General features: G+C 40.9%; 1 protein-coding gene across 1 annotated transcript in view; it reads left to right on the plus strand.

Moving 5' to 3' along the window:
- Positions 1-25,077, plus strand: part of SLC25A26 (solute carrier family 25 (S-adenosylmethionine carrier), member 26) — a gene marked incomplete at its 5' end in the record, with an annotated part of 86,917 nt that overhangs the window by 34,722 nt on the left and 27,118 nt on the right. The gene's annotated exons all lie outside the window — the stretch shown is intronic.

Below are 25,077 nucleotides of genomic sequence, written 5' to 3' on the forward strand. Positions count from 1 at the left end.
TGTGCACATCCAAAGAAGCCTGAGGTATGTAGAGATAGTGTGATATGAGAGAAAGAGTTGACATCAAAATTCAGCTGGAGCTGTCACAAAAAAGAAAACAACAGCAGAGGACAAGAAAACCTGAGGAGTGGCAGCAGTGAGAACATTGAGGTGCAGTGAAAGGAATTGGTGCTCTTACTGTTGTGTAAGGTCTTCTGTTTAATTCCAGACTTGGTCAAAACCTGGCAATGGGAGGAAGATATTTCAACTGATTTTGTGCTTTCTTATCTCTATTGATTTCCCTTTGGGAGCAATGCACTTGCTCATGGACGCTTAAGGGTTCTTGTCATGTGCTCTGGCTGGCTGTAAGGCCTTGTGTTTTGCATAGGGAACACCCTGCAGAAAGGAAACGGGTAGTACATGTAATTTTCAACATGAGAAATGTTTGTGGATGCTTTCAATGTGGTGTTTTTTTCTTGCTAGTTCTAAAGGTCTTTGGTTTCTGTACTGGCTTTTAAAAATGAGGAGAGAACGCCACTGCAGGGACCATCTGTCTTTGCGTGTTTAATTCTTTCAGAAGTTTTGATAGACTCTGCATTTTCTAAGAGAAATGATTCAGTGAAACTTACTCTTTAGCTTTAGCTTGAGTAGTTTGTATAGTTGAGCTACTTAATTTTTACTTTGCTCAGCTGGTTGTCCAAGCTGAAGATTCTGGCTTGATCAGTTGGGAAGAGATGGGCTCACTGGGCTTGGAATTGGCTAAGAGGGTATGATGAAGAGCAAAAGGACAATGAGGGCTGCTCTGAGAAGGTAAAAGGGCTGTCTCTGTAAGGGCTCTGGGATTGAATCTCAGCAGGATTTGTTTTGTAAACTAATATCTGAAGCTTCTGGGATTTGGTAGAATTAGATTCTGAAGCATGTTATTCCTCTTTCGGTTGTCTCTAGTATTTGTATCAAAACTGTATCCCACAAGATTATATTTTACGCATTTTCTAGTTATTCTTTTTTTCCCCCTACTTATTTACCCTTTTTGGTGTTCTGAAATATATGTATGTTTTCTATGAGTGTTAACACTGCATCTTAAAGTAATGAGTAGGAATTTTGTTTTGGATTCACAGCTCTGTCACCAATGCTCTTTATTGTTTTTTCACTTTGGTTGTAAGTCTAGGTGTGTGTTTAATCTGTTCATTTTGAATTTGAGCTAGTTGAGAATGCTTATTCTGAATGGTATTAACCGTTGTTTTCAGAACATGTCGTTTCTGAAAGCACGCAATTAGAAACTAAGCCCAGGAATTTCTGTGGCAGGTCAGGTACTTCTGGCCTTAACTGTCATTGACTGGAAGAAGAATAAAGCTCACCGTGCCTCTACGAATCACTGAAGCATTCCTTCCCTGATGTTACGATACGTGTCATACACTCTGTTGAGAGACAGTATGAATGTACCTGGTGGATAAATGTTCTCTGGGTAAACTTGGATGTTACTGTGTCTTCTCACTGTGCCTTTTATGATCCACATCTCTCAGACTGATGTGAATATGTAAAATATGAGCTGCTTTTAAAAAAGAGAAGTGTGTATACGTCTAACGACCATGGAAAAAATATCTGAGAGGTGAACTAGATGCTACGGTGAAGTTTTCAAACACCAGCCAACAAAAGAACCCTGATGTGTTTGTTTTCATTCCTGTACTTTTTAGAGCCTATTTCATGATTGTTGATGCTTGATTCAGATTTTAGGAGGGCTTTTGTAGAAGGCAGTGTAGTTGTGTGATTTAAGAGGCTGGTGAACTGCCATGGCCTCTCTGTATGGTGACTGAGAGCAAACTCACCTTGCCTAAATATTCCAAATGCCTGTGAGAGAAAATAAATGAGGGAAAACAACAACAATTTGAGTGAGGAAGAAACAGTTAAAAACAAATGTTTGGGATTGGCAAATAATGGGGAGAGAATTATGCCCAAGATCCTACAGGGCCATGCCATGTTCAGAGTGGTGAAAGGCAAGATGCAAAAGATCTTTAGTCCTTTGTTTTATATCTGAGTCAATATGTTGCACAGATCCATGGGTCAGGTGAACATAAATTGTGCTGTTGGAATTTATCCAGCCAGTAACTTAACCTCTGACTCACCCTAGCAATGGTACAGCATTACAAATGTAGTCTTCAAGGAAGGATGAACAAATTTCTTAAGCCATTGGGCAGAAACAAAACCTTCAAAATCAGTTAAGAACACCTCTTTTTCCACTGCTCTGTCACCCCTCATGCCCTGGGATGTATTTATTGCGGCTAATGCTAGGAAAATTCCATCTGTCCATTTGTGTTCCTTGTTCAGAGTGACTAAAAGTATCTTTCCTCGTTTTGTCCAGCTCATGTTTAGTTCTGTGTCCTTTTAAAAATTTCCAGACCACCAAGTGTGGTGACTCTCAGCTAAGCACATGAATATCTGTGGTTTGACAAACCAACCTCTTTTGTTAATTTACTTCAACAGAAGGGAACATAAAGAAGGGAATGCAAAAGCATGGTTTTCTTGACAGTCCCAGCAGTTTAGGAATTAACTAATTCAGGCCACAGGAATCCTATGTATTACTAAGGGACCTGAAAAGAATGTGTCCCCTCACCTGTGATTTCATTTTACCTTCATGCTCTCCCAAAAACCACCAGACTTGCAGAGCTCCCACTAACGGTGGGGAAGGAGCTTAGTACTTCCAGAAACAAGTAAGGCTGCTTAAGTGCTTAAATCTGGTTTAGCTCTTAAACTATTAAGTATATGAGTTGGAAATGTCTCTTGTGTGTGTAAGGGAACTATTCCCATTTCTAAATTTCCTTTCTCTGGAGTTTCCCCCCATTTTTAATTAAAAAAGGGAGCAGAGCTGGGTAATATTGGTAGGAAGAAGCCAACTCAAGGATCCAATATGAATTTTATGCTACGTAGGTAGCTGGAAGATCCTGCCTGGGTTATGGGGCAGACACTGAAACATTGGACCACTTGCTGAGGTTAATGCTTGATCTCTCAGTCCCCTTGGAAATTATGATCTTGAAATGGGATGGCCTAGAATGACTTACAGTATTTATTTTCCCAAGGCCTGTGAATTGCCAACGCAGGGAGTACTTTTACTGTAACAAAATACCGTGTATTTAAAGCGAATTCCTTCTTTCTGAGGAGAAATGTGACCTCGATTAAATTATTTCTATTTTTAATCAACTTTAAGGTCCCTGGAACTTCTAAAGTTCTCAGCAGCTGTTCCTCAGATGTCTGCTGGCCTGTTGGCCTCACAGATTTCCCCATCTCCTTGGGAGGACTAAGGACTCTGAACACATCCTAAACAGCCAGAGATAACATTTTGTGGCCAAGAAAGACTAAGTGGTGCCCTGAGCTTGGGAAAGGGCTCTGTAAATGGTCTCCAGAGCTTCCCCACAGAGGCTGTATGTTGGAGAACCCTGATAAAGAGCACTTCAGCTTTAATAGTTGTACGCTGATCCCCAAACACTGGATCTTCTTTCTGCTGCCAATCTTTGTTTTGTGCATTATGTTTCCTTTGAGAGCAGAATACAGGCAGAATCTCTTAGGCTCTTGCTTTACTCTTTAATCCAGCACCACAAACCAGAAATCCTTGGGGTTTAAGCAGCTTCACCATTTATTTACACAGGTCTGCAGTGGCTTTTTGTTTTCTTTGTTGTTTCATCTGTGGTTTCCCCCGTGCTGTGTTTTGGATGGTTCTGTTTTCTGTAGGGAATTCTGAAAGGCTGTTTAGCTGCATGCATACTGCCTTCTCTGTACATTCACCTAGTCATCTCTGCACATGGTGTAATACATGACCAGCATCCTCTTCTCAAGGCCATAGTACCTTTTCTTTACTGAAGTAGTTCTATAAACAGCAGAAACACATTTTCCTATGGACCTGTAATCCACAGCGCCTCTGCTTTCCGTATTGCGCTGACCCAAGCTCTGCTTTCATGGCCCTAAAACTCCCTCCTACAGCCCTGAGCTGTTGGTTGAGCAGGTGATAACAGACTCTGGGGCGCTTCCCCAGGTATCCATGTGGTGGTTGCCTCCCTGTGCGTACCCACTGATTGCCTGTCCAGCAGCCACACAGGTAACTATTGAGCTCCTTCTGCAGCCTTTCCTGCACAGTGGAGTTGCCAAATTGAGTCTCTCGGCTCAACCGAGATTCTTACAGATGTGTTTGAGATGTTTGTTTGATGTTCTCAGAAGTTTTAGGAGCTTTGTCCTACCCCTGTCTTATTTGCCTGAAATCAGATGATGAGTTCAAAAGCTAAGGAGAGGGAAAAAGAGGGCAATTTCATGCACCGCTTCAATAGCAAACCAGTCTAAAAATGCACCTCTATACAGTCAGAGACAAGATGTCAGTAAACAGCCTATTGAGTGGCTCGTGTTCCATTACTTACTGTCACAGCAGTGAAATAATTAATTTTTTGGAGCCAGATTATAAGCATATGGTGGAAATGGAAACCTTAGTACTGATTAAGTATTATTATCCAAGTGATTAACTAAAATTTTACCACTCAGACATTGTGTAGTTGGAGTTGGTGGAAGGCAAAACCCAACAATGCCAGTGAAATTTGGATCAGGATGCAGTTATGGTATTAATAATTGTCAAAGGCACTAAATTTTACTGTATTAACCAAATATTGTCATTTATTGTGTCTTAGGTACCCATTGAAAATACATGGGCTACAGTCCAAATACCTGTGGAGATTAACAAGTTGAAGGTTTAGTTCAGGGCACTCCTGAAACCACTCAGGTATTAAAAATGAGGAATACTTCTTGGTACAAAATGTCCTCAAATGTCATCAGTGCAGATGTCCTTTCAGTAGTTGTTATTGATAGTCTGCGAGTAACCAAACCATGACGCAGGTCTGAGGTACCACTTTCCTTTTCCTGGTAGATATGAGATTGTTTAATTGAAGATTTAGTTATGGAATTTTCTCTCTATGAGCAGAATTCCATAGTTTATTGTAGTGAAATTCCTGAAATAGCAGGAAAAAAAAAAGCCTATGAAGGAGGATCAGGGAGTTTAAAGCCAAGATATTAGAATTGCATGGTGTTGCGTGTGCATTGGATTGTAATGAAATCAGACTTGAAAATGCTGTATGTTTGCAGAGGTGGAGTTTTGCCATTGTTGGTTTATTTTCAATTAATTGTATCCACACCAGATAACTGTTACAGGTACTTGAATGGGCTTAGAAATCTTTTTCTTTTGAGATGTCTGATACTTTGCTGCTTTTAAGCTTTAGCACTGGTAGTCAGGTTTTATGTAAATCTGTCAATGTTATTTCTACCATTGGTGATCTTATTTCTGACTACAAGCACTACTATTTAGTTCTGTCAAAGGTGTTTCCATAATTAAATTTATAGTGTAGCTTAATAACAGTTCAGAGAGCATAAAGCTCCCAATGTGTTTTAGTTCTACTTGAAAATGGATACCCAGGCTACAGTTTGGATCAGAGACAGTAAAATTGGATAGCATTTTGTGACCCTAAAGCTTTTCTGTTCAATCACATCTTAACGTTCCACGTTACCGGAATGGAAAAGATTTTTGTACAAGCGTGTTTTGAAGTATTTTAGTACAGTCAAGAAAAATCACAATAAAACAGAACTCTTGGCATTTCTGTGTATTAAGAGCTGTTCTGCTCTTCAAGCTCCTGTTAACTTAAGTGTGAACTGCTTGAATGAGATATTTGCAGGGTCAGGCTGCTTCCAGGCATCTAGATGGAAGATACCCTGGTTTCTTTACTTGATGAAGCATGTTGAATTAGCAGGAAATTACTAGTACCTTGTCTCTCTCCTTCTTGTATTTTTTCATGAGAATAATCAGGGGATAAAAGAAGTTTGTTGCCTAACAGAGAAATAATCAAATGGTCCTTTCACAGTAAAGAAATGACAGCATTAGAAAATCCTATTGACCAAAAGTATTTTGCAGGTTTTGGAAACTGAAGTATCATGAATATAGGCACAGTGCAGATGCCGCAGCTTGAATAAACTTTCTGATCAAGGATACAGGTGTACCTTTGGACAAAAGAATGCAGAGTTGAGTATTGGTCCCTTTTTAGCATGAGCTTTACCCCAGTATATCCTTTAATGCCTGTGCTTACGCTAACAGAAAACCTTTTGATTACCAGTGCCTATAAAGAGCAGATGGTATCTTCTGAATGTGTTTTAATATGAGAAGGTATTGAGTATAGATTGAGACCGCGCATATTTTAAAACAACTGTGTCTGTAAACTCCATTTCAGTGTTACCTGTGCTTTGAAGAACTTACGATATTTAATATGTCTACAGACATCCCATAAATTCCTATTCACCCCACCTGCTGCCCTGTGCTAAGTTCCTGCTGTTACAATTAGAGCTTTGATGAATATTTGGATTGCACTATAAAGTTCTTTCCTTCAAAGATACGGATTTTCCTCATGGAAAAAGCTTTGTTTCTCTTCAGAAACACGCAGGAAAAAAGGATTGTCTTTTGTCCGCAGCTCACCAGTGTTGCAAGTGGAGTGGGTACAGAGCAGCAGTAGTTTCCTATTACCCCAAAAGCTTGGTCAAAAAACCAAGTTTAGCAAAAAAAAAAACATTTTCTTGATGGATATTGTTCTGTGTCTGTTACATGCTTGTTAATCTTGTGACCTTCCCTCCCCCCTCTCCTCCACTTTTCCAGCCGTACGTCAGAAATATCAGAAGTCTCGGTCATAGGAACCTGGCTGGGCTTTCTTTGTTTTCCCTCTTCAGGAATCAGCTATTTAGTATGAGATAGAGTTTTACATATGCAGCTGTCTGAAATTACAGCTCCTTTTTCTGAAAGGGGATGTTTACTGCCTCATTAATACCAGTTAGAAGTCCTACTTTATAGCATTACATTAATAGGAGCAAGGTGGAAACATTAGTGGAAGGCTGAGGTCTGAGATTTTCATTAGTGCTTTTGAGTGTCGTTACTGTCCTTGTAAAGCTACAGGTAAGCCAATGTTCTTGTGAGAAATGCGTGCCCCTTATCTGGCCAGATGGTTTACAGAGCTGTAGATCTATCATTTATCATCTTCCTTGTCTTTCTTCACAAATGACCTCTTTGTGAAGCTTTCTAGTAGACAGCCGTTTGATCAGAGTTGACTTTGAAAGCGTGTCCCCTAGAACTTCCTCGAAGACCTCATTATTTTAATGGTTTAATTTTGTCTTGAAGCATTTGGGTTCCATGGCAAATCTCTTGTATGTGTGTACATACACCCCTGTAAGAGGAAAGTTGAGATCCTGCAGCTACTAAAAATGTTTGTGTTACAATGTCAGGATCTGACCTTTTACAATCCTGATAGAGGGCTCGACAAGAAACCTGGATCATGTACATGCTGCTTTAGGCTTCAAAGGAAAATTGGAGATCTGTGGACATAATATGAATGTCCCTTGTGTTGCTGGGGGATAAGATCCATAGGTGAGATGTATTCTTATAGAAAATGCTTGTCCAGAAGTTTTTCCCTTCAGGGAATTTATGCTTCTGAATGCAACAGTAATCACTAATGGAAAGAGGTTGTGTTCTTAGGTGGACTTCATGTGTGTTATCATTGCACATCTGAGCTGGCACATTGTGTTTGGGTCCTTCAGCCACTGCTGTAATATGAATAATCCATACAAACCCGATCAAAAGCAAAGCCTTACTGTTTTACTGACTGTCTTCTCAGCAAAAGGTCATCTTTGAGCTGATGACCTTCTAGTCCAATGGACAGGATGAAGGGCTACCATTTTTTCCAGATGTCAGATCCAGAAAGATTGAGTGCTTTGCCTGAGGTTATGCTCCTGACTTCCCAAGCGGTTGGGGAATTCTCCTCATTGCCAGACCAGTTTCAGAAATGAAAGACTATCCTACTGCCTCACTTAAGGGTTTTGTTGTGAACTAACAGTTGAGCACACATGTGGCATTTTGCAAGGTGCTGAGGGTTGAAGCTGTCACACTGGCTGACTTTGCTAACGATCTACTCAGAAATTCAGTGTATATATATGGTGACTTCTCTCCTGTTCGCTTTTGAGCTCCAGAATAACATAGTCCTGTAGCTCAAGCTTCTGCACCACAGCATGCCTCAGACTACACAGGCTTGCACAGACTCTTAGGGTTATACTTGTTTCCCACAATTTTCTGCGTGTTTGTCTCTAAACGAACCATGAAATGATTCAGTGCCCGCATGTGGTTTTAATAACAAGCGTATGTGGGCAAATGAGAAAATACAGAATGTTCAACTGGAAGTTTCCAGCATACGATACGGGTTAAAATCGAAGTAGGGTTGTAGTACAGTGTTTGTCAGAGTTGGTTAATTACTTTTGGGTTATATGACATTTTAGATGAGACTTTTCTCTATAACCTTGTAACAACTGTTGAGTGGTGGAAGGCTCCATGCTTAATCAAGGGCAGATTTGGAGCAATAAGCTCCAGTTTGATCTTCACTGGGATCTGATTGTTTTTCTGGGAAGTTTGTGTGTTGTTGTTGGGTTTTGGGTTTTTTGTTTTGCTGCTGTTGTTGGTTTTTTGGGGTTTTTTTTTGTTTTTTTTTTTTGAGCGAGAAAGTGCAGCAAGTAGCTTTCTGATCTTGTTTTAGCTGAGAGTTATGTCAAGGGCTTATACTTCTTTAAATACAAAGTCACACTAGGCATCCACATCTTGAAAACTACAACTGCTATAGATACATTCTAGCTTCAGGTGGTCTTTTCAGAGTCCAGAGCAATCCTTCCCTTCGCCACGTATCCTCAGCTTTGCAAAATTCCTCTGAAAAGACTGTGTCTTTCATTATTATTTTCTTAGAGAGCAATAAGTTCTCAGATTTTCAAAATCTGGTTTTCTGTTCCTTTCTCCCATCTCAGACATGTTCAGCTCTGATGTTCCTTCTTCCATGCATACTGCAGGGAGATTGTGACATCCCACTAGCCTGAAATCAGAAGAAAAAAATTATTGCTGTCAGATGAGAGAATCTCTCTTAGACTATTCTGACTGTATTTTCTTTTGCTCCCAAACTTGAAGGGTTAATGTTGGTTTAGACTTAACCAGCTTTTGCTAACAATCTGGCTTAAGCTTGCTGATGAAATACACAGTGAGAATTGCCTTTGGCAGTCTTTGAGACTGATGTCCTTGTGCGTGAAAGGGGGGAAAAGCGTTGGAAAAGCGACAGGGAGGAAAAATGATAAATAAAGACAAGTACTTGAAAATTTTCTGCAAAGGAGAAAAGAAAAATCTGTTCCTATGCCTGTGATGAGAAGGTGAAGAAGTAATGACTTAAATTGCTCTGGGGAACTATCCAACAAAGCAGCACCTGAGCTGATCATCTGTGCAGTCCATCCATCAGGAGAGGCTGTTAAAATAGCTTAGACAAACATGTTGGGAACAGGCCCTGTCCTTGGTCAACGGTCTTTGCATCTTGTTTTCTCCATAATACTGTAATTCCTGGGAAAGGCAGGTGTAGTTGTAAGAGAAGGCGAACAAGAAATGCAAGGGAGCAGAGCTATTCTTGTGACAGCAGTGCTTTGGGTATTGTGTGGAGTAAGAGACTTAAGTAAAACAGGTGGATAAAGCCTATAAAATTTGTTAAACTCTGTGTTTCTCCACTTGTGTTACTGGAAGAGTTGTTTTTCTACAGAGATTTTTTTCAGTATCTAAATGATGTGCCAAGGTGACCGTGGCGTGTAGAGGTACCTGAACTTGGTGCTTAGGTGTGTATATAAGCCATGCTGGGCTGTGTTGGTTTCTTCTCACTGTGATCTTTGGGCACCAAACTTGACTGCGAAGAGGAGTTACATGGCACATGTATAGATCTTTTTGCCATACTGTGAAGAGTGTAGGTCTGCTGGAAGCTCTGGTCAGTGTAGAGGTCTGAAATGACAGCAAGGAAACTGCAGTAAAATTTGCTATAAATCCTGCCACCTCTGTAACTGACTGACATAAAACTTACAAAAAGTATTTTTGGCTCAGAAATTTGAAACCAGTTGTATGTCATCCAGGCATATAAGCTGGAGAAGGCCAAGTGGTCTGTGTTTTGGGAGTGCAGAAGATTTCAGGAGTACACTAAGGTTGAGGGAAGAGTTGTTCTTGCTTTCTGCCTCGCTGTGGAAGTGGACCCAAGCGGACCCAACCCCAGGCAGTTTACGGGACCTCTCCCAAAGCAAGGGCTGTAGCATCGAGGCAAATATTTTCATATTCTAGAGGGGAAATGCACTTCTCTGAAGCACAAACATCCCAAGGTGCTGTAGATGATAACACCTGTATGCAGTTATTTTATCTCTGGGCTCATCGGGCTTTAGGATCGGAGCCATATCTTAAAGGAGCTGTCACAGCAATCCTTGTTTGCCTCCAAGGTGTCTCCTGAAGTGCTCCTGCAGGTAATTAATCACCTAATAAAGTACACTCTTTGACAGTAGGTGGAATTTGGAAATTAATTTGCACCCCTTAAATGAGGCTTCTAAAACTATAATTATCATGAAAGGAAGAAACGAGCTGTGTCAGGTGTATAAATGATTTATTTATCAAGAATAAACTGTCACCAAAGTGGCACTTAAGCTTGCAGCATCTGTGCTGCATTTCTTTTAAGTGAATTCAGCAATGACATTTGCCTTCCCTCCCACATTTGCAGGTCCTGGGGCAAATCTTCAGTTGTTTGTGAAGTGGTTGGTACAAAAGTGACCTGCAACAAAATTATAGCTACCTTTTCCACGTTCTCTTTCTCTAATGTGTGATCACTTCTTCCTGCCCCATCATTCCCTGCCCAATGCCTTATCCCCAGAAGAGCCTTTGGCCTCCCCAGAGGACACCACAGATCTTGTGTAGCCCAGTTGGCCATTTGGATTTCTCATTATCTCTCCAGATGGTGGATTTTGTGAACTGGGTGTTGGTAGCATGGGGAAATAGAAGGGGGAGGAAGTTTTAACTAGTTGGCTGGACTGCGTATGGTATAAGTTACCTGGAATAAGAGGAAGTCCAAGATACCTGATTCTCTCTTTTTTTTTTTTTTTAATGATACAGGTTTATCTATTTTTGAAGGTTGTGGGAGGGCAATTTTTCTTTTCCAAATCCAGAGAAATGTGAGAATAGCAACATTTTAAAAGTGAATAATTTACAAAAATATTTACCTTCAAAATGGAGCAAATACCCTGCTAAAAATGTGTTACCGAAGTGTCTGACCTGTGCGCCGGAGCATCTGAAGACTTATTTCAGCTGTGTGGGTAAAGGGGACATGGGCTTCACTGAAGCCTTCACTGCAAAATTGCCACTAACAACTTGTTCTAGTTGCTACATCTGAAATGTGTTTGTTGCTGACAGTGTAATTTGCTGGCTTCCAAGCGCGTGTGGTGTGCCGATACAGTATATGTAGTTTGTGTGACTAGGACGAAAATTGTCTCATTATTACATATTAATCTTACATTATTGGTGCATTAATTTCTGAGAAAGCCCAAGAGGTTTCCTATTCATTGGTGTCAGACGGACTTCTCTAATGCTCAGCTTCTGGGAAGGGCTATGCCTGATTATTTTCCCCCTACTTGTTTGCCTGAAGTTAAGTTGACTTGAAAAAGGGATGAGGGTGCTCAGCACCACTGGCTTTATTCAAGTCTTTTGCACGCAGTGAGAAGATTTCTTGAGTTAAAGCCACTTAAGAAAAGCTGGAGTAAGAGTGAAATTATTTACAGTGCCCTTTTTATTTACGTTTTAGTAATGCCGTCTCCTACACCAGAAGTGGCTTTTGCTGGAAAGCATCACAAACACAAACAAAATAGGCTGCCATTCAAAAACCCCCATGTGATGCTGTTAGATTGGAAATGCCATATTTTAGTTATGGGAACTGACAGATTGCAAACAACTCATGAGCAAAAAATACTTGTGATTCTTACTTTTTACTTGGGAGTGTAGGTTGGAATAATGCTATTAAAAATCCTTTCAATATAAACTAATACCTTTCTTCTCCCTTCTTCTCCAAAGTTTTACCACAAAGTATTATTACTGGATTGCAGAATTTTTTGGAAGTGTACTGGAAATACTTTTCATGAAAACCGAGTGGCAAAAATTAAATGCTCTGGAATGCAGCTGAAGGGGCAGTCCAACTACCCTGAGCATGTCCTGGTTTGCTTGAAATATGGTTGCCCTTTACAGGCACTCAATTCATCTTGAGGCCAATTTTAACAGTGCACAGTGCAGAAATGACTAACTGTTATGACATGCCCTGAACCAGCTCCAGTTCAGCTTGTGTAAATTCTACATGTGGGGTGCTTTTGGAGCTGACAGGTGGAATTTTATTGTGATTGTATTTAACTATTCCGCCACAGTAAAGGCTTTTGTCATTTATCTTACTGAGTTGCTACGTGTTGCAAAGCAAAGGCACGAGTTCTTGACTTTTTTGGTTTTTTTCAATCAACACATTTTGTAAAGACTGTTGCTCAGGGTAGGATCTTCCCAGTGTTCAGCTACACTTTCCAAATGGGTACTTATCAGCTGGTCTGTGGGCACAGGGCATCATGTCAGGGTCTTTTCTGGGATGACTGCTGCTGGGCGCACCGTGGTGGTGGTGGAAATAGCTTGTCCTTGGTTTAAGCCTGAGAGTGAAGTCAGCCAAGTGTGTTCCTTAGGCCGTGCTCAGAGACCCTCTTCTGGCTGTGCAGCTGGCTGAAGAGGTTACAGCCCCCCGTTGCTGGTTGCCATCTTTAACCTGGCTTATTTGGCATGAATTGGGGATGGAGTAGTTATGTGAGGAGCCAGACCAGCGCTTGGGAGCGAAGGGGACAGTAATGTGTGGTGGGGGTTGTGATAAGCACTTGGGAGCAGGATGAAAGTGGTAACCAGCTAACCCCTCTATCCCCACGGCTGCAGCTGGAAGGGGAAGTGCAAGCAGACAGTAGAGGTAGAGCTCATTCTGTTTCAGATTCTCTTTCTTAGTCTACTGCAAATTTCCCTCCAGCCTAACAGGCTGTTTTCACCATGTCTGTCAGCATTTCAGCGCGAATTTGGGAACCTCCTTTCCACCCCAGATTAGTCCTAGGCCTAAGACACTGATAATACTCACTGCAGGACTTCCAAACGAAGTCAGGTCATTTACTGGCATCATGTCAGCTGAGCTTTTGAAATTGAATGTGTGAATGCAGAACCAACACACTGTTCTGCAGATCTCTTAACTCTTTTCATGATGCCAAAGACCACTACCAGCATTTGGTGGTACTATTTAAAGAAAGGTGTAAATGGTATTATATCTTTTGATTGAAAGCCACAGTTGATTTTTGCTCTTGTATGAGTTCCGCAGATTTTGGTTGTTCTGTCTGAAGTGGTCTATTAGTACTTCCGCTGAGATAAAAATTGTGTTTTGAGTGAAGAAAGCAGTCTGGCACAAATTAGAAAATCCCAGGGAAGATAAATTAAAAATGTAATTAAAATGCCTTGAGATTGAAATGTTATGGGAATTGTAATGCATAGTTTGCTAATCTCATTAGAAAAAAATCCTGTTTTAAGTCACCTGGATATATTATATGCTGCTAACACCAGTCTGTTCTTTTTCAGCCCAAAAGGTTGCGAACATTACACTGGAAAACGCATTTGCTTTGAGATCAGCTCATTCTTTGTGTTAGGCAATAGCATTGCTTTCTTTCCTTTTCTCTTTGGTCCTTAACTTGCTTGCTAATACTTCTTTACTGCACTGCCTGTTGCCCAGTTCTTTGAGCCCAGCTACGCGCAGTGCAACCTCAGGGACACCATGTCTTTGATCAGGATTAGTATTTTTTTCTTCAGATGCTGCCTCACAATTTTGTTGAACTAATTTGGACAGATACATCTCAGTCAGTCTCAGGGTGAACGGAGCATCCTGCATGTGTTACGGGGTCTGTGAGTGGCACCCAGAATAAGGCATCCAAATGCTGCAGGAACAGAAACAGTTCTGGAGACCTACCTAAGAGCAGGTTTCTCAAGCAGATACTAAAATACTGTCCACTGAAAAGGTAAAATTTCTGGAGATTCCTCATGGTTAGGGAATGTCTGGCTATTTCCCCAAACAACATTTTTGTGTTTGATTTTTCTTTCCCCTCAAGTAATGCCTGTTAGCATGAAAGTTATTTTGTTGCTGATTTTCTGTTTCCCAGCTGGAAAACAATTGGGAAGACTATGGTTCAAATCATATATATGTAAATCCCATCTACTGCTGTGTATCACAGACAAAAGCCCATAGCAGGCAACACAACTTAAGCCATTGCACTGTGAGTTTTATGAATCTACCTACGACAGCAGGGAATTGGCAAATCTGCCACTTGGCTGTGATGGGCATTTGACATGGCTGCAAAACCAATGAGGAAAAGAAATCATCTCAGTGGAACCTTCTGGATGTGAAATGGCCTTTAAATGAATTAAAGCTGTGAGAGCAGCATTTCCCATCCCTTTCCCTCTAGAGGCCACACTGCAGTGGGCGTGCAATTTGGCTTTCTCCTTTTGGTGTCAATATTTTCCACAGAAGTACATTTCTTAAAGGGACCATCAGTGCCACAGATGCTGTGCTCAGACCTGCTGCGTGAGAGAGGAGCATGCTGGAAATGGTGGGATCTGATCCCATCGTGGGGCCCTGGCAGTTACACTGACTACTTGTTTTTTTCTGTGCTAGTTGTGATGCTAAAACCTCTTGGTGGAGCTGCAGTTGTGGTGTTACCTTGGCTTATCCTCTGTTGGGTGTTTGGGGTCACTTTGAGTTCTTAATTGTATATCTAAAGTAACCCACAGAAAAGTTTAGACTATTTTCTTTGGCTTTTCTCTTCATTCACCACATTGGTTACAGCCCCAAATTAGCAGAAAACTTTGTTTAGGCGTCAGTTCAACAAAACACTTTGGCCCAGCTCCAACTCTGGAAGAGCTTTTAGATTAATGGGAAGTTGGGAGCGTAAAGAAGAGCATGGAGTCTAAGAACTTGTTTGGGTCTGGTCTTTAATGTTTTTAAAGCATAATCTTGTTCCTATTCAGCAATAGTGAAAGTTAAGCATGTGCTTAAGTGCTTTGCCAAGCATGGAGGGGATGATTTATACTGGTAAAGTGGAAACTTAATAGTGTCTACTTTGCTGATCACAGCTATAACCAGGAATTCATAGAACAAGAGTTAGCTGCTGTCGTGCTGTGTAGTTCAGTTCCCATCAGGCTCTGAAGATAGCCCGAACTTATAGCTGGGATGTGTGAACAGCCGTGCAGGATGAGCAAATGAAGAAAACAAGGGTTTGTGTGTGTCTGGGATGTTCCAGTTGTTCAGTTCTTGCCCACCAAAGCACCCTTGTTCCTCTGGATCCTGTTCCCATGCTCTTGTAGTTTGGCACGCTTTCCTCATGTCCAAGCTGGGTAACTGAGTGTGAGAAATTGTTTTGGTTTAGCTTTATGGTTTAACATTGTGGTTATGATAGATCCTCAAGGCAGACGGAAATGAGGTGGCTGTATAAAGACAGGCAGATGAATTCAAAGGCTTATGGTGAAACCATCTTCTCCATAAATGAATTAAAACAAATCATTCAGAGTCATGGCTTTTATTTCCACAGGTCTTATAATGGTGGTGCCGTTGTGCAAGCAGGGTCGGGCTCCTTTGAGGAAGCCTGCAAGAGGTTCTTGAAAGCAAACCCTCCCTGCTCGCTGGATTTGCGTATGCAGCCAGCCTTGCCTAAAGTTTTTTCCCAGCCTGCTGACAGGCAGGAAGTTGGGGGGATGCAGGCAGCGAGACGGCTTTCCCAGGGGCTCGATTGCTGTGGACGAGTCTGCAAGTCCACACCTGGGAGGGCAGCGAGTCCCAGGTGGCCCTGCAGTGTCTGACCCGACATTGTACAGCTGCTACCTTTGGGTGGGGGTGGAAGAAATGCTCCATTAGGAGCAGAGTAGCTCTCCAGCTGCATAGGCAGGGAGGTCTGCCGGGTCCAGGGGGCTTCCTGTTTAAATAGTTACAGAGTCTGCAGAATTGGTTAAACCGTCAAAAAAAATTATAGAGGATTAAAAAAAAAAATAATAAAGGAACCATCCTTCCTGTATCTGTACGTGCATTGTCTAACTGTTCATTTGGGTTCGATCAGATGCTTGTTGCCATTTTTCAATTCACTTTAATGTGTTTTAGATTAGGTTTTTTGTAATGTAGAATCAGATTAAAGTTCGTGGAACTGTAGCTGCAGTTCAGGAAAGCTCATGCTTTAATACATAAAAGCTAGGAGAGATCATTGTCATAAGCTAGTAGGTCCCCCGATGTAACATAGGCAAGTCATTTCACTCACTGACTTCTGCAAGACCATGTCTTGTGGTTGGGCTAAAGGAATGCAACTGTTTATTAAAAAATAAAAAAGGTAGATGAGGGAGAGAAAATAGTCCAGTCTTATTTCAGGCACACAGGATAGTCAGACTATTCAGTACAGCACTTAAGGACATATTTAACTGCTTCTCTGTAAAGAGGTGGGAAATTAGACATGTGTTTTAGTGCTTTGCAGTATCAACTCCTATTCAGCTAACACCAATGGAGATCAGACGTGGTGAACTCTTTCAAGGAGTCTGTGAAGATCAGTCCTTTAACTCCACCTGTACTCACTTGCCATTTGGGCTGCTGTATGATGGACTGCTCACCCTGGCCTGCTGAAGCTTCCCCTGTGTTGCCCCTGAGCATTGTTTCGTTGGTACCCATTGAGGTGCTGCCCGTGAGACTGTGAGCACCTTGCAGGACAAGGCTATTTCTTCTTTTACCTGTGGTGTGCAATGCAGGTATGGCTCTTCCTAAATAGTTGAAAATATTAGCCACAGAAGGAAGCTTAGCAATGCACCATTTTGTGAGATGCTTACAAAATTTTGAATGTGTATACACTTAAGTGTGTATACATGTATGTAAGATAAGTAAAATACCTTTACATGAATAGCACTGCCTAAATTTGACATTAATCTGCATTTTTTCTCTCTGCCACATGATGGAGATAATGGTGTAAGATATATAAACAGTGCTGCATGGGTCATGTACTTCAAAGAAAGAAGTTTCAACTCGGTGGTTTATAGTAGTTTTTCCATTAATGTTGGTTTTGCACTAGCCTTGATGGAGTAATTTTCTCATAGTATCTGTGGGGTGTTTTGTTTAAAGCAACATTTGGTTACTTGTCTTGTTCTGTTCCCCCCCGGCCCCTACCAAAGGCAAATATGCAGGAATACCCTTACCAAATAATCAGGGCTATTGATGCAGCAAAACATCAAAGTTCATATTTGGTAAAACATTCAAAAGAATTTGCTTAGTTTGCATTAACTTTATTGGGACTTTAAGTTGTACTTAAATGTACACAGTTTGGGCTCTGATACAGCTACTAGTAGGGCTGTGATGTAGGCTTCTGTAGAAGCAGGGAATGTGCAGCAGTTCCTGCTTAAGAAGTTAAAAAGAGCGCATTCTAGATCCTGTTCTCACCATGAGTCTGAGTCTGTGCACCCTGGGAAGGACATGGTAGGATCCAAATTAGTTGATCTTTGTGTTGTTTGCTAGAACCCTTGCATCCGCTCTCTCCTCTTTTCTCCATCTTGAGCATGGGTCCTGATCCAGAAGCTATCGAAGCCACATGTGCAAAATTCTCAGTGATTTCGATGAACTTTGGATCAGGCCCATAGGCAAAGGCAGAGATGGATTTTCCCATGGAAATTTTTTTTGGTGACATTCAGAAATCTCCTGGTGAGTGATGTATTTAATTTCTGTGGTGAGACCTGCTGTGTTATATTTGTAATCATAATGTAATAACAAGACATTTGTAACAAAACTGCTATAGGTTGAGATACATCCAGGAAGGGAGAAACACGTGTTTCTTTCCAGTATGTTAATTTTTTTGTGGCTGTTACTCTGAGGACAAGAGTTCCTATTCTGATGTCAGTGCAATTACAGCTGCACTGTTGTCAAGTTTCTTTGATTGAATATTTGCTGGATGAAGCAATACTCTCACTCTTTAGATCTACCTGCCTTGTGAATCAAACGTGCTGCTTGTTTAATTCCTTGTGCTTAGGTCCTTGTATCCCCTGCAAAATTCTCATTTGAGGAACTGTTCAACTCTAATGAACTGCAAATCTATCAGTCCAGTGTCTGCCTATAAATTTTTTTCTTTGATTAGAGTTTAAAAGTTTACAAACTTTTAAAGGGAGTTAAAAACAAAAAGTTTTTAAACTCTCCCTTCATAGGTGCCTTTTGTAAGGCATTTTAATTATACTTACATGTAAAATGTTACCTGTATGCAAAATATACATGAAAATGCCTTCAGAGTTAGCGAACTGACATGCTTCCTGGACAGCAGCACATAACCATGCGTGTGTGCGTGCACCCACGTATTGATGTAATAGTTTCTCCAAATGTTAGGCTTTTTCCTCAGAAGACTTTCTCCAGAAATGCTGCACTCCATGCTCTAGGGTTCTGCTCCTATGTTTTTTTCATGAGAACAAAGATTAGTCCTTCATGGTCCTAAACTCAATGCATGTGCATGACTTAAAGGCATTACCTACCAATAAATAGGAGATTAGCTGCGGCTTGTGTATTTCCTGATCAGTTCAGGTTTTTTTCAGATGGCTTGTTGTTATCCCGTTTCCTTTAACGATGGGACACTTTAATGAGTTTGCCATCTGACATACATCTGCTTCCTGTTAAACAATACCTTCATTCTTCTAGAGCTGCTAAACTCATCTTTTATCCTACAAGATTTTTATCTGTGCCTTGAAAACAGCATGTACAAATCGATGTCAGCATATTCATTTTCTTGTTGAGGATTTTTTTGATATGTTGTTTTCGAGAAGGAATAGCAAAACGGGCATCTCCTTTAGTGCTTGTTTGTTGGAGAATGGAAGAACGTGGGTATTATTTGTCTAATTAGGGGCTGATCAGTCCAGCTCATGTTTGAAGCCCAGTAAGATTGACTTCTGTGGCTAACATAATACAGTTTCTAGTAGTTATTCTGTCCTGCCAGCAAAGTAAGGGGCTGCTGCAAAAGGGGGGGATTTTGAAGGCTATTAATATTGTTTCTTTGAGGAAAGAGCCTTCAGTAGCTCGATGATGGTCTGTCTCACGCATGTGCAAAGCTAGTGCTCTGTGATCACCAGGCACTCTTAAATCAATCCAGCCTGCATTGAGTTTGTGCATCTGCCTCAGTGCTTCTCTTTTTCCCATGTTTTGGGAACATGGAGTCACGCCAAATCTCTGACTGTGTGTTTTGCCTTTGCTGGTCAACATTGCCCCTTCAGAAAAACTTTCTCTTTTTTTTCTCTTTTTTTTTAATCATAAAACCTTTTTCTAGTGGAGGGAAAACTGGATAGAATTTTCCTTGTATTTATCTGTCTCTACATAATGTCCTTTATATGGTGCTTTTATAACGAGCGTGCAGTGCTGTTTAAAAGAAAATCCTGTTGTATGTGAAGTTCTGCCACGCAGGTCCAAAGGACATCTGTGAGAATGGCTTGTAACCAAATTAAGCAACCCTGTGGGGCACATAATATTTTGTCTCAGGAAGGAATTTGCTTCCAAACATTCACATATGCCAGGTGACAAGTGGAAATACTTTGGGTTTAGAGCTGGGGAAACAGAGGAAGCAAGGTGCAAATATTTATTTGAGGGTTAGTGGATGCTTGAATCAGAATAATGAGTATAATTCAGGAATTTTGTATTTCTTCCCATTTGTAGCTTGCAGTAGTCTCCCAGCTCACACAGGGTTAATGTTACTTGCTTGAAAATGAGAAAATGCTGATTACCTCAGGTGGCTGCTGGTGCATGATCGCAAACCTTTGTTTTAATGATACTCTTGGCAGTGTTGAGACCGGTGTTTCTACCACCCTAAATGCTGTTCCTTTGCCTCTGGCAGTGCTGCAGAGCCACGTGTTCAACTCCGAAGAGCTGTGAAAAGTTGTTTGTTGCAAATGCAACTTGATAGTTTTACCTGTGATGGCCCAGCTTCCCATGGGGTTCCACCTCTCTTTTGGCTTCATGCATTCTTATAGGAAGGTGCTGTATGCAAACTTGGTCTTTCACTGTGTCCCTTAAGGAATGGAGCCAAGAAATCATCTTCTCTGGTCATCGCTATACCAGTGTTGTCATACTTGCCTGAAGAGTTTTGTTTCTAATTGCATCAGTGTTTATTAACAGAGCCCTCCATCATTTATTTAACATATAAATTTGTCCATTCTTTCACCATGCTCATACCTTTCATCTCTTGGAGCTGCAGGAACACGGCTGATGGCTTTGACGGTCTTTCATTCATGTTAAGATTACAAATTACCTTTGTTAGGTTCCTTGTGGAGTCTGCAATTTGTCAAGGAGGATCTGGGAGGCAGTATTAATTGAAACTTTGCAAGAAAATAAGTCTACTTTGTCAGCTTTGGGGTATACCATTGATGATGGCTGTGCTGAGCTCCTCTACACCTTCACCTTTAGTCAGTATTGTGGAAAGTTACAGGTCTTTGTAACGGAGTCTATTGCTATGACCTCTGACGTGACCAGGGGAGAGGCTTACCTCATTTCATGCTGTCTTTTCAGATCCCATCGTGGGGAAAGTGTATTTATAGCTGGAACATCAGTTTATCATAATCAAGATGTATTGGGCAAGCGTGTGAAGAATTTTAGGAGGACAAGACAGTGAACCAGATTTATTGTGATTATTAATGGAAATGTTTTGGTGTTAGCTCTAGTGGGCAGGCAGCGTTGTTTTATTCTACTGTAACTTGAACCTATTTGAAAAGAGTCATCTTTTATAAAGAAGCTGATTAAAAAAAAAAAAGTAAAAGGGACTTAGGTGAAGGGAAGACACTTCTGAAATTTGTGGTTTATGTATCCTTGGAAAACAGTGTATTTTTTTGATACTCAGAAGTGGTTTATTAGACTTTTATTTGTAATTACAGTGGAGAAGGCACAGTTTGGCACCTGCAGCTCAGTCACTGTGGTGGAGTACTCCTTATAAATACAGGCTTCAATGGTGATAGCATCTCTGTGAGCCTTGTCAAAGTGCATGCAAGTGACAGGTTAGGTGCAAGTTTGAGAACTACTGCGTGATGACTGCAATACGTTCTCCCTGAAGGAAACAGATGGTCTTGCTGTTGCCTTTTGTGATATTAGTACTGTCAAAATCCTCTTCATAACTGTTAGCTTTTCTCCCGTTGTTGTTAATGTAGGGAACAGCGGAGGTATGGGTGAGAGCAGTTTCTGGGACAGAGGTACAGTTTCAGGGACATTGAGAAAGCTCTTACAAGGTGAGCCTGTTTCCTCGTCTGGCTGTTTATGCCAATCTCTCCTTCAGTATTTACTCTAACGTTTGTAAAAACAGATAGCTCTTCCGGAGAGCAAAGCCCGCTGAACTGGAGACAGAGAAAACCTGAATAAACAAACATGTGCCACAGATTAGTAAGAACATCTGTAGGTTTTATATTGTTTTGAGAACACATACCACATAGTTTTTAATTTCTTATGCTTTTCTAGTTTCTCCCTTTCTTTCTGTCTCTCTCTTTTCTTCTTCTTTTTAAATATATTGCTAATAAAGGTTGGAGGTAGAAAGCACAGCTGGACTATGCATGACATGCCACTGTTTAATTTCTAGCTTGGAGGATGAGAAGAAGAGTAGTTTTATTGTATCCTAGAAGAGAATAAAGCCACATGCAGATTCCAGCCATGGACATCTGTTTCCTCTTTGTGTGAAAGAATTCTCATATTTGGAAGGGAATCCCAGTTCTGAAGAGGCTGATGAGTTGGGGTTTTTTTTTAATTTTTTTTGGTTCTTCCCCCCTTCTTTGCCACTCCTTCAGCATGTTCTCCTTGCTCCCTGGCTGCTGTGTTTCCTTCAGCACAATGTCGGCTTGCAATTTAGCATCAGATATTCAATGGGTGAATTCTGAGTTACTTTAAAATGTTGTGTTGTAGTTACAAAGAGTATTATTAAGCTCCTCCTTAAATTTCTTTTATTTAATTAAACAGTATTTGGTGGGAGGACTTTGCTCTGTCATCACTCTTCAGTACTTGCAAGTTGGTATTCTTTTTAGAAGTGAGATGTGTGTGTATCTGTTGCTCTGGCTGTGAGGTGCAACTATTTCTAGAAGTAACTTATTAAAAATAATCTTTTCAAATCCTTCTGTGTCAGGGGAATTAAGTAGATCTGTAGAAATAAGAATCTGCAATGTTCATTACATTAAGTTAGGCATCAGGTGCTAAGGGCTACAGGGACCAGAGTAAATGATAATTTCACTAACCTATAAAACATTTTAGAATAATGATTTACAGCTGTCTGGGGGCTTTAAACTTTTTTTTTTGGTGTAAGAGTTGACTCTGTTGAACAAGCAGCACAGTTATATAACATTAGGCCAGACATGAGAACTGGTACTCTCTGTCTATTTTATATTAATGTCAAATGAGAGGTTGGTGGAGCTCGCCAGGGTTTCATATTTGCTGGCAAAAAGTTACCCACATGTGTGGACCACATTTTTATTGTTGCCTTAGCCTATTTCAGGCATAAATATTGCTGCCTGGCAGGGTGTGATTCTGTTCATTGCTGAAGAACTTTTCTTTTAAAAAGCAAAATATGAAAAGGAATGAAATGCTGTAAATCTTCAAATTAAGAAGTGTCCCCAGACTGCGAGATTTTGTCGTGTCTGTCGTGGTAGAGGAATAAAGGGCAATAAGCGATCTAAAGGCTTTTTCATGGTTGGATGAGTTACCCTTGCAAAGCTATTTCTTTTTGCATATATTAATGCTACTTTTGGGTGTGGGCTGTTTAGTCTGGTCTCTTAGGGAAACAAGGGTGTATGCACACATGAACACACAGCAGCCTGCGCAGCCCTTGGACATGTTGGCCATGGCAATGTGGTGGAAAGGCAGAGGCTGCAAAGATAAATAGAAGTTCCTATAAGTTTCTTGAAAATATGTGTGTAAGAGGGGAATAAAGGCTATTAAGGGGTTTGGGGGAAGGCTTGCAATAGGAACTGAACTTTCAACAGGGGCTGTGGAATAGATGCCGAGAGGAAATGTGATGGAGGTTCCTGTTGCGGGAAGATCGCTGAACCCGGTTTGGAAATTATTTGGCTTCAGATAATCTGATGACAAAAACCAAATCCGCAGGAAGCTAGACTCCCTTTCATTCCAGTACCCATGAAATTGCTTGTGTGGGTTTTGTTTTTGAGTCTGGATGTTGTCAAACAGGCTCCAATAGATGACTGTAAGAAATAGAGGACATCTCATTAGGATCTTAGTGCAGGCAAAGGTGCTGCGCTGCTTGTTTTTGTTGGTGGTGGTTCCTAGTTTGTTTGGTTTTTGCAAGTTTTCAAACTCCATTAAAGTGTGACTTCTGAATGTTTAGGCCCTTATCCTGCAGGCATCTTAGAGAGGAGGGAGCCCAGCGGCTGTGCAGATCCCACTAACATACATCTGAAATCTTCCCAGGCATTTTGGTAGCCTGCGCATTGCAGCATCTCGTGGGACGCACGGGAAAAAGTGAAACCGATAATCCCCATCCAGTTCTGGTCCCTGCTGAGTGGGACGCAGAAAGCAAACACCACTAACACTGAAAATCAAACAGCAGTCGTGAACAAATTGCCTCTTTGATTGAAATGCTTCTAGCTAGGAGATAAAAAGGGGTTTATGTCAAAAGCTTCCCTTGTTGTCTTATTAACAGCTGCATAATTTTACCACTCATTCGCGCGTATAAAAAAGCAAAACTTGGAGACTGTATTTGAAAGCTTGTTTTGTTTGGTGTGCAGCTGGATACAGAGCGTTTCCTTTTCTCTCTTTTAACAAATTTGAAGCAAATGTAGTGGGTATTGTTTCTTTTTTTTTTTTTTCTATTTTTTGGCCTAGATAATAGAAGATTATGTTGCTTTTCATTTTACATTGCAAAGAAATCATGCCGTTTAACTCCAATTCAACAATGATGCAGCAGCATGTGGATATATTTATCTTCTCATAAATATATTACCACACATTACTGTCAAATAGCTGGACTTTTTCACCCAGTATTAAAAACAAAATTTAATTGCTACACTAGAGTTTCAAGGCCCTGATAAATAAGAGCCATGTCTGACCTTTTTTGTGGGGCTCTGAGATGCCACCAGGGATATTGCTCATTGTTCAAGATGACAAACTTCCTCTGAGATTTCAGTTTGTCAGCTCAATGTACAGCAGTGACATTGATTTCTTCTCACTGCCATTTCCTGCCTGAATAGATAACAAATTTCCTGTGGCAGGTGTCTGTCAAGCTTAGTTTTGCCTGGCAGATTAACGTAATAGACTCATTTATTAATCATTAGTTGCAACACGGTGAAGCAGACATACTCTCTAACTCTTGTGATGTTGAATGGATGTACCATTTCAGATTCCTTTGTGTAGCTTGAATTTGGATGTAATAAGCTGTTCGTATCTCTGTAGTGAATGTTTTTAACCTGACATTACTCACGTTACAAAGAGCAAAGATTTATGTATTAGTGTGACCCATTTTGAGTGTGTACTACTTTTCATGGCAAAAGGTGCATAAGAGCTTTCTGAGACTAATAAAATGATGCACAGACTACAAAATCAGCCCACATAAGGGGGAAAACTGATCCGACATGCATCATGCGTGGGGAAGGAAGATAACAGTAGGAGAAGAAAATAGATAACTTGGAAGAAGATTTGAAAGTGCGGCTGACTGGCTGTTGAAGTTTAGGAGGTAACTGCAGAAGCATTTAGGAAGGGGCAAAGTAGACCTGCAGATGCGGCGGTAGGGCAATTCTGGCACAGGCTAGTGTTTTCAGAGGGACTCCTTCCTCCAAGATGTCTTGAGATAGATACCCAGGCTGGAGATAGCAAAGGCAGGGTTGGTACCGGAGGTGGATACTGGACAGGGCTTGTCAGAGTGGTGAAGGAGGAGGAAGAGCCAGAAGAACTTAGTGGAGAGATTGGAGGAGGAAGAAACTATAAGGGAAGGCATAACCTTGGAAAGTGATGTCTCTTGTTGCAAAGAATCACTCTGTTCACGGTGAAAACTGACTTATTACATGTGTTAGCCCTGCACAGCCTACAGAGCTGACGGAGATGTATGTTGGCTTTTTTCCCTGTGTGTTAAGAGAGTTGGTCATGAGGCGTTTATCAGGGCAAAATCTGTAAAGGAGCTGGAAATGCACAGGCACTGCTGAGCACA

The sequence above is a fragment of the Pygoscelis adeliae genome, unplaced genomic scaffold, assembly GCF_000699105.1.
Source record: "Pygoscelis adeliae isolate BGI_AS28 unplaced genomic scaffold, ASM69910v1 Scaffold67, whole genome shotgun sequence".
Classification (NCBI taxonomy): Eukaryota; Metazoa; Chordata; class Aves; order Sphenisciformes; family Spheniscidae; genus Pygoscelis; species Pygoscelis adeliae.